Source organism: Mus caroli, chromosome 15 (assembly GCF_900094665.2).
Source record: "Mus caroli chromosome 15, CAROLI_EIJ_v1.1, whole genome shotgun sequence".
Taxonomy (NCBI): Eukaryota; Metazoa; Chordata; class Mammalia; order Rodentia; family Muridae; genus Mus; species Mus caroli.
In genome coordinates, this window is record NC_034584.1 from 8,740,111 (window position 1) to 8,749,685 (window position 9,575).

General features: G+C 44.3%; 1 pseudogene; it reads left to right on the forward strand.

Moving 5' to 3' along the window:
- The first annotated feature begins 5,959 nt into the window (after positions 1-5,959).
- Positions 5,960-7,838, forward strand: LOC110310744 (annotated as a pseudogene).
- The last annotated feature ends 1,737 nt before the right edge of the window (positions 7,839-9,575 follow it).

A 9,575-nucleotide genomic window follows, 5' to 3' on the forward strand; every position in this document is an offset into this window, starting at 1 on the left:
CTTCAGTGATCAACAGTGCTGTGGAAGTGTAAGCCAAACAAACCTTTCCTCCCCAGTTTGCTTTTGGTCATGGTGTGTCATCACATCACATAGTAACTGTAACTAAGGCAGAGTTGCCTCAGAGTCCTCCTCTGTGGCCTTCCGGCTGCTGTGGCTGTTGCCTAGCAGATTGTTTAAGATCTGTACAAAGCTGACTCTGATACAGGAATTTGGGTGCAAGTAATGTCTTTATGTAGCAGTCCTGAGGAACACTGAAATAACAGAGAACCAAGATAGCAAAAAAAAAGCAGACAATAAAAAGTACACAAATGGGCCTGGAGAGATGGCTCAGAGGTTGAGAGCGCTGACTGCTCTTCCAGAGGTCCTGAGTTCAAATCCCAGCAACCACATGGTGGCTGACAACCATCTATAATGAAATCTGGTGCCCTCTTCTGACATGCAGGCAGAACACTATGTGTAAAATAAGTAAGTGTTTTAAAAAAATACACAAGCAAGGGACTGGGAAGACGGTTCAGCAAGCCAAAGCATGCCCTGCTTTTGCAGGGGACCTGGATTTAGATCCCGGCATGGTGGCTCACAATGATCTGTAGCTCCGGTTTCAGGGAATCTGATCTTTTCTGGCCTCTGTGGGCACCACATGCATGCCAACACATACATAAAATATAAGTATGTATGAATTAAAGCCAGGAGTGGTGGTGCATGCCCTTAATGCCAGCACTTGGAAGGCAGAGGCAGAAGGATCCGAAGTTTAAGGTTATCTTCAGATACATAGTAAAAAGGAGGCCAACATGAGATACATAAGACCTTGTTTCAGAACAAATAAATGTGTGTGTGTGTGTGTGTGTGTGCGAGTGCATGTGTGTATGTATGTATGTATGTATATATGTATGTATGTATGTATGGGCTAAGAAACCCCTGGTGCACTCTCTGAGCATCTGTGTGGCATGTGCTCAGAACTGTCTGATGAAGATGACACACCAGCTCTTTTCCTGAGGGTTTCTTGTTCTTGGGAATCTGCTGGTGTGTGCAAATAGCATCAGACATGTGGGCAAGGAACCATTCGCTACAGAAGGGCCCCTTGGAAGATGCACATAATTCCCTCTATGATCAGCTAAGGACATCAGGTTTGTCAAAGCTTCTAACCACGACACCTAACTAGCTTAGTCTAACCTAGGTTAAGACACTAGTAAAACTCCCTTCCCAGGTCTCTGCAAACATTTAGTTGTTCTTGCTAGACTCAAGGAGTCCTGTGGACTGGGTATCTTATCTACTCAGTGATACAAAACATGTGTGTTGCCTTTTGTAAATGCTTTGGTTGGAATCAGTAGATTTATCAGTGTTCAGTGGAATTTAGGGGTGGCCTTGTCCCAACTAGAGTTTCTTCACCAGGCCTCTGAAGGGCAAAATGAAGTCATTCATGCCATGCAATTTAACTGCACCTCTCAGGAAAGAAGAAAATCCCCCAACAGACTAGCCATTATTCCTAAGACCAAAAGACAGCACCTAAGCTGAAGGAGCCCAGGCAACTTGAGCTAGTGTAGGGAAGGGCCTCATGCTTTCAAACCTCACAAGAAAAACAAGCCAGTGTCAAGACGCCCTCTGTTTCCTTGTTCCTGCTCAGAACCTCCTTGTCAAAGCCAATCCTCCTGCCCAGCACAGAGAAGAGCCTTTCTGCTTGAAAAAATGAATACTTACATTTATTCTTTCACAAGTTCACACATGTATGAAATGCAGTCTGGTTCATCTTTTTTACACCTGCTTTTGTCTTCCTTCCAAACCTATCAACACTCCCTCCTTCCTACGAGTTCCCTTTTAAGGGTCATGTACTTTGTTTTGTGATTTTAACCAAGACTGTCTATGTGAGCTGGGAAAGACACTACCCAACTATCCCTAATGGGCTCACCAGTGGACGTGTGTCTAAAGCTAAGCCCCCTCCCCACTCCTGTAATAGCCAAGAGCAGGCAGAGGTAAGGATCCATAAGTCTCCCTTACCCATCAATAACTGGCTGTGGGCAGCCACAACTGCTCTGTGTTCATAACTGCAGTTGTCCTGTCATAAGAAGACAGTGTTTTCTATAGTCTTCCCCTGTTCTCTGGCTCTTACATTATCTGCACCTCTTCTGCCACAGTATTCCAAGCACTGGGGAGGTGTGTGTGTGTGTGTGTGTGTGTGTGTGTGTGTGTGTGTGTGTGTGTGATGTAAATGCCCTGTTTAGAGCTGAGCACTCAACCGTTCTTTTTTCTTAGCACCTCGATACAGTTGAGAGTTTCTGTGTTCACTCCTATTTATTGTAAAGAGAATCTTATTAAGACCGAGGAAAGCATTTGTCCACGATTATAAGCATAGAAATTTAGAAGACAGTTTGTCACCAAGTCAATTTAGCTAAAGAGTAGCAGTGAGTTTCCCTTTTTACAGCCTCTTCTCCCATGAGGTTTTCTTTTCTTTTTTCTTTTCCTTTCCTTTCCTTTTTTCTTTTCTTTTCTTCTTTTCTTTTCTTTTCTTTTCTTTGGGGGAGGAGTCTTTTGTTTGAGACAGGGTCTCTCTGTATAGCCCTGGCTGTCCTGGAACTCACTCTGTAGACCAGGCTGACCTCGAACTCAGAAATCCACTTGCCTCTGCCTCCCAAGTTCTGGGATTAAAGGCATATGCCACCACTGCCCGGCTTCCCCATGAGGTTTTCAAATTTCAAGTCACTCCTACACTGGCCAAATGCAATCATAAAGCAGGTGGTTGCCCCATAACAATTGTGCCATGATAGCCCCAATAGGCACGTCTTGCCATGGAGGTTGGTATTATGTCAGTAAGATTATTCAGGTCTTAGTAGAATTACCAATGCCTTGTCTCCCGCAGCAGCCTACATAGCACCTGCCAGCATTATGAAAGCTATTCATTCAGAAGGGAGCTTTCAGCTCCGTTCCTGCTTCATTTTCCTATATCTTGCAAAGTATGTGGTATCTTCAGCAATAAGGGCTGAATGCCTCTTTCTGGTGGGCAGCCAAGAGGGAAGGCTAGAACCTGTACTGTTTTGGGGGCATTTGGAGCCAACAGTCCATAAGAGGGTATCTCACATACTGATTCTAGAAGCATCATTATCTAAGATGTATATATATGTATATATCTCCCTTCTAACTCATGTTTTAACACTATAGGCAGGCGTCACCATGTCTATAAATACAGCAAATGAGGTTCAACAAATTTCTTGTTTCTTAATCTGTCTACAAGGAATATTTGCCACAATCCTATCAGCCTATTGTAGCTTATGGTGGTGCCAAACATCCTACAGTTTTCTGGACAGGCCTCACCCCAATAAAGGTGTATCTGACCCTGTACCAACAGGTCAAGGCTAACAAAACAAAACAAAACAAAACAAAACAAAACAAAACAAAACAAAACAAGGTCTGAATTCATTCTCATGTCTTCAGCTTCTCCATAACAGTTGAAACTGCCTTGAGACATTCAGACCTTTCAATATTATAGGAAAGTAATTTCCCCTTCATATTAAGAGACTTAGGACAACTGATACCTGATAACATAATCCAAAATAGGTACAGACAGAACTTGGACTTTACGATGCATGCAAATGCTAACATTGGCCTTGGCCATTTGTTTGGAAGCATTATGGCTGGTTCAGGACTTTGGCTTTTCAAAGCAGTGTTATCACCAGTCTCTTGTTCTGTAAGGTTTCTTCTCTGTGAGTCATTTGTATGCAGGTGTGAGAGCACACGTATGTGGAGACCGAGTGTCAGCTGTGTTTATCTTTCCTTGTTTGCCATCTGCCTTGTATTTTGAGACAGGATTTCTTACTGGGATCCAGGGCTCAACAATTCAGTTAGGTTGCCTGTTTCGAGAGCCCCAAGGATCCTTTTGTCCATGTATTCCTAGATCTAGGATTTAGGATGTTGGGTCTCTAAACCAGACCTTAATTGCTTGCATAGCACTTTACCAACAGAGCCATCTTAACCCCATTATCAAACTTCTAGCTGATGCTCTGTGGCCTCTGACCTCAGTGGCAATCTCCAGCCAAAGCAGAACTTTAAAATGTGGGACAGATGACCTTTTGGTCCTAACTAGTTACCAGTCTCCTACCAGATCCTTCTAAGATGCTCCTGCGAGCAGAAAAACACTTGAAAATGTGTGTTTCATCCCATGGAATATGGTAGGAAGAGGGTATGATGTGTGCAAGAGAGAAGTCTGTCGTGCCTGGAAGGGGAGAGATGGTTCTGTAACCAACGTTGGACATTCAAGCATGTCCGTTATCTGCACGGGCGTGCCTCCGACACAAGCAAGATCATAAAAATGGCAAGACTTCTCTAAATTTTTTTCTGTTTATTATGACTGCTCCCTTCTCCCTGCTATGTTGACTTTGTATATATCTCCATCACCATTACTTTTTCTATTGCTATGAAGCACTACCATGGCCAAGGCAACTTATAGGAAATGGTGTTTAATGGGGCTTATAGTTTCAGAGACTGAGTCCACGGGTATCATGCATGATGCTGGAATGGTAACTGAGAGATCACATCTGATCCACAAGCATGAGGTGGAGAATTAGCAGAGAATGGCATGGGCTTTTGAATCCCAAAACCTGCCCCCAGTGACATACCTTCTCCAACAAGGCCACACCTCCTGATCCTTCCCAAGTAGTTCCACCAACTGGGGACCGACGGAACATTTATATATGTCAGCCTATGTGGGCCACTCTCATTCAAATCACCATCATATCCTTTCAGGGTCCTCGCTGTGTTCATGTAAGCACATACAAATATGCATGAACAGTAGATCGAAATGACCAGAGGTTGCCAATATTTGACTACCACAAAACCAGTGGTTTCAGGCTGTTCCTATTAACACCTGTGAGTGATCAGATGCTGTTTAGGTCCACATCTCTCCCTCTTGCTTTGAATCAAGAGCAGAGTGCTAATGTCCCAACACTGTGGCAGCCTCCTCCCACTCCCAGGCCTCCTGGACTCTGCCAACTTCCTCTTGCTTCAATCTAAGTTACTTGGTTTCTGTCCAGTCTGGAATGTGGGGCTGCTTCTCCTTCATAAAGGAGCAGTGTTCTACATCCTGAAAGCCGAGTGGGTGTTTGGCAATACCTCCTGGTTGGACCAGAGAGGTGCTTGTAGCAGCCTGGGGATTCTGGTTACAAGGGCTGGTTTTCTAGAACTGCTGAGTTGACCCACACTCGACTCTTGCTTTATAAACATGCTGCGGTATCTGAATGATTATGGGATTTAATCCTTAGTCTAAACTTGAAATTTTATAAGATAGCTATGTAATGCCTTTACTATACAGAGTACTTGTATGGCTGTCATCTGATTGTCAGGACCTCTAACCACCTCTGAAGCACAGTAAACAGCCCTGCCCCACCCCCAGATCCTCCAAGCTGCAGAGCACTGGCAAAGAGTAGCAAGACTCCAAGACAGAAATGTTTTGTGACTTTTGCAAGATGAGTTAAAAACCAAGACATCAAACAGCATCTGTTTACAGTAGGTGGTAAGGAAAACATAACATAAGCCATTTCCTGTCTTGTACAGAACCCGTTTGATACATACATTTCCTGTGCTAGCAGATTCAAAAATTGTTGGGTTTCTTCCTAATAACATAGCAGACGCCAGGGAATAAGGGCTCAGTGTGTTCCAGGCACAAGGCGAACTTATCCAGGCCTGACTCAGGCAGAAAGTGGCCAAGCTGTCAAGACAAAGAATGACTGAGACATATAAATTCCAGTGGGTGCCCACGGCTGAAGAGGGACTGAGACACATGAATTCCAATGGATGTCTACGGCCACTCCGTCTATGATGCATCTGAGTGTAGATCACAGTCTCCACCCCCACCCCTTTTTTTGTTAGATTCTCTCCACTTGGACCAGGTTTCTTTTCTGGGTCCTTCTTTCCATTCTGGCTCCTGACTGTCAAGCTTCACTTGAAGTGAGGCCTCCTATAGGACACAGAAGCAATGGGCTTCTATCACCAGGCTGTCCGATTCCACTTGGTAAATACACAGGAAAAAGCAAAGTCAGTTTTGTTTGTTTTGTTTTTGTGATGGGTTTGCCACCAATCAGTACAGAGGTGTTATAAAAATCACCACTATTACTAACTTGAAGCCAAAACAGAAAAGGAAAAGGCATATAGCTTTGTTGTAACAAGGCTGGTCTACTGTTGGTCACTTGGTCTACAAAGTAGCGACTGGCTGCATTGTATGATTCGTAAAGGAGGCTACTGAGATAGGAAAAGGTTCCTTCCAGGATGCCTGAGCCTTGGACAAACTGAAAACTGATCGTGAACACCATATCACTGTTGGCATCTGATGTGTTAGAATAGTGGCTCTCATCTAAACATAGCACACCAGGTCAAAGCAGTTCCACGTGTAAGAGGTTTATTGGGATTGGGAGAGAGAGGGGCAAGGTGGTGATGAAAAGAGAAGGGGAAAGAGAGAGAGAGAAAGAGAGAGAGAGAGAGAGAGATCGGGGAGCTTTTTCTTTATATATGGGTGATGATGTAACACAGATAAAGTTGGGAGGTGAATCTAGTGGATTCTGGGAAAATGGTGGCTGTTGCCTTGGCAACAGGCCTGTGGGTCCCACCTACGTGATGTCATGGGTTTTGGAGGTCCTGATACCAACAGCATCTCCATGTGGAAATCTGAGACCAGGGATCATAACAGCACTGATATCAGTGCTGCTCTAGGGTGCAGAGTTTATGAAGAACATCATTACAGACGTCTAGGGCTGACTGTGCTTTCCTGATTGGTGCTGCTGGTTTTAGTGAGTTTGAAGTTGCTATATCTAAGAACAAGCAGACCTTTGAGCATGTGCTTCTGACTTGAACACTAGGCATAAAACAGCTAATAGTTGGTGCAAGCAGAATGGATTTCACTGAGCCACCCTATAGTCAAAAGATATGGGAGGAGGCTGTTAAGGAAACCAGGACTTACATTTTTTAAAAAATAGCTACAATGCCAACACAGTAACATTTATGCCAGGTTCTGGTTGGAATGATGTCTTAGTTAGGGTTTTACTACTGTGAACAGACACCATGACCAAAGCAACTCTTACAAGGACAACATTTAATTGGGGCTTACAGGTTTAGAGATTCAGTCCATTATTCTCAAGGTGAGAACATGGCAGTGTCCAGGCAGGCATGGTGCAGGAGGAGCTGAGAGTTCTACATCTTCATCTGAAGGCTGTTAGCGGAATACTGCTTTCCAGGCAGCTAGGATGAGGGTCTTAAGCCCACACTCACAGTGACACACCTACTCCAACAATGCCACACCTACTCCAACAGGGCCATACTTTCTAATAATGCCACTCTCTGGTCTGAGCATTATACGAACCATAACAAATGGTGACTGTGTGCTGGAAGCAAGTGAAAATATATTTTGGTTCAAGGCATGAAAAGTCACCTGTAAAGACAGCAGTGCTAGTGGAACTGTATTGCTGGAAGCTTTGGATTTTATCTTGCCACCAACTCATCCAACCAGCAAACCTCTGTGGCTGTCCCTCTGGGACATCTGTGAAACTGGTGGCATTAGGGTAGAATGGAGACTGGTGTTCTCAAACCTAGCCATGGTGCTTGCCTTTGCTCCAGACAGTGTTGCCACTGAAGTAAAGTCCTGCTGAAATGCACCACAAGGCTGTGAGTGAACCTCTTCCTGGGGACAATCTGGGCTTCGATGGAAAGAATATGTGTGTCAGAGATGTTAGATGTGGCAATCGTGCTGGTGACAGCAAAATGACCCACTCGTGGAAGCAGCTGGCTTCGCTGCTCAGGTGATTATTCTGAACCCTTCCATAATGAAAGTCAGAATGAAAGCGAACATAGCGACTGTAGAATGAAGTAGAGATTCCTCAAAATTTTAATATAGAATTACCATATGATTCGGTAAACCCACTCCAAACCTATATCCAAAAGAAATGAAAACCGTGTATTACAGAGCTATCTGCACTCCATGTCGCTTGCAGCGTTACTCACAATGGCCAAGATAGCGAGTTCATTTAAATGTATGTATACATAATGAAATATGATGCAGCCTTTAAGTGAAGGAAATTCCATCTTCTGTAACAAGGTGAATGAATCCCCGGAACATTAAGGGAGATGAGCCAGGCACAGAAAGATGAATGCCAAGTGGCCACACCTAGAAAACTTTTAACTAATGAAACAGAATCACAGGGTGGCCAACAGGGATGGAGAGAAATAAATACTGACCAAATGATACAAAATTTCAATTAATTGGAAGGGATTCATTCAAGAAAATAAATAATTAAACAAGCTGGTCCAACGGCTGCTGAGAGGGCTCTTTTGCCATATAAGTGTGATTTGTATGACTTGAGTTTGGATAGCTGGCCCTCATGTTCAGAAAGAAAGAAAGGAAAGGAAGGGAAGGGAAGGGAAGGGGAAGGGGAAGGGGAAGGGGGAAGGGAAGGGAAGGGAAGGGAAGGGAAGGGAAGGGAAGGGAAGGGAAGGGAAGGGAAGGGAAGGGGAAGGGGAAGGGGAAGGGGAAGGGGAAGGGAAGGGAAGGGAAGGGAAGGGAAGGGAAGGGAAGGGAAGGAAAGGAAAAAGGAAAGGAAAGGAAAGGAAAGGAAAGGAAGTCTAGACAAATCAGTGAGAAACCAGTTTAATGAGGGACCCTATCTTAAAAAAAAATGATGTGTACTGCTTATTATAATCTCTCTGCCCACTCTTCTATGATGTTTCCTGAGTCTTGGTCATAGGAGCTGCATTGTAGATGGACCAGTCAAGACTGAATACACCAGAATCTTTTATTATCTGTATATTTTGACCAGCTGGGAATCTCCGAAATAGCCTCTTTCTACTTCAAAAAGGAGCTTTTATTGTGAGGGTTGAAAGAATTTTATCACCTTAACAGACTGTTGTCAGCAGTTCCATAAACGAGGGAAGTTGTGTCCAGGTTTAGCCATGAGTATAAGTATTTAGAAGACAGCTATAAATTACATGTGATTTATAAGAGAAAAAAAGAAAAAGAAAGAGAAGATGTGTGGAGAGACCTTATGGATGGACCAGGAGTATTCACGATGAAAGAGCGGCCATGAGGACACACATGGATCAGATAGAGCCGGGGCAAGACCAGATGGCAGGTAACAGGGCATTTGCCTGGGAATTAGCAGACTAGTCAGGTTAGAATGGCTCAGAACCTGCCCAGCTTAGGCTTGCAGTTTGTTAATTAAAACACCAGGTTTCTGTGTCATTTACTGGGGAGCTAAAATGGGCTAGCGCAGGCATCGTCGAAACACCCTGTTTCAGCTATCTGAGAGCAAAAGGGGGTAGGAAAACCTCCCCGGAATCACTGTTACACGTGTTAGTTCTGCAGCCTTTGCCTAGAGCTCTGTGGGTCTTACTGTCCCCACCATTCTGCCTCAGGTCTTTTCTGAGAGCTGTAGTCACAGAATTCTTTGGCTGGGGTGCTCAAGGACCATGGTCTGTCTTCTATAATAACTTTTGTGTTGTTTAGGGGTGTAGTCCCTGTCTGGGAGGGACCAGGAAACTGTCCTTTTCTCCTGTAGAGTGGCTGGAGAGGAGATCTGGGTCCTTTCCAGTAGACCTGGCTGGTATCT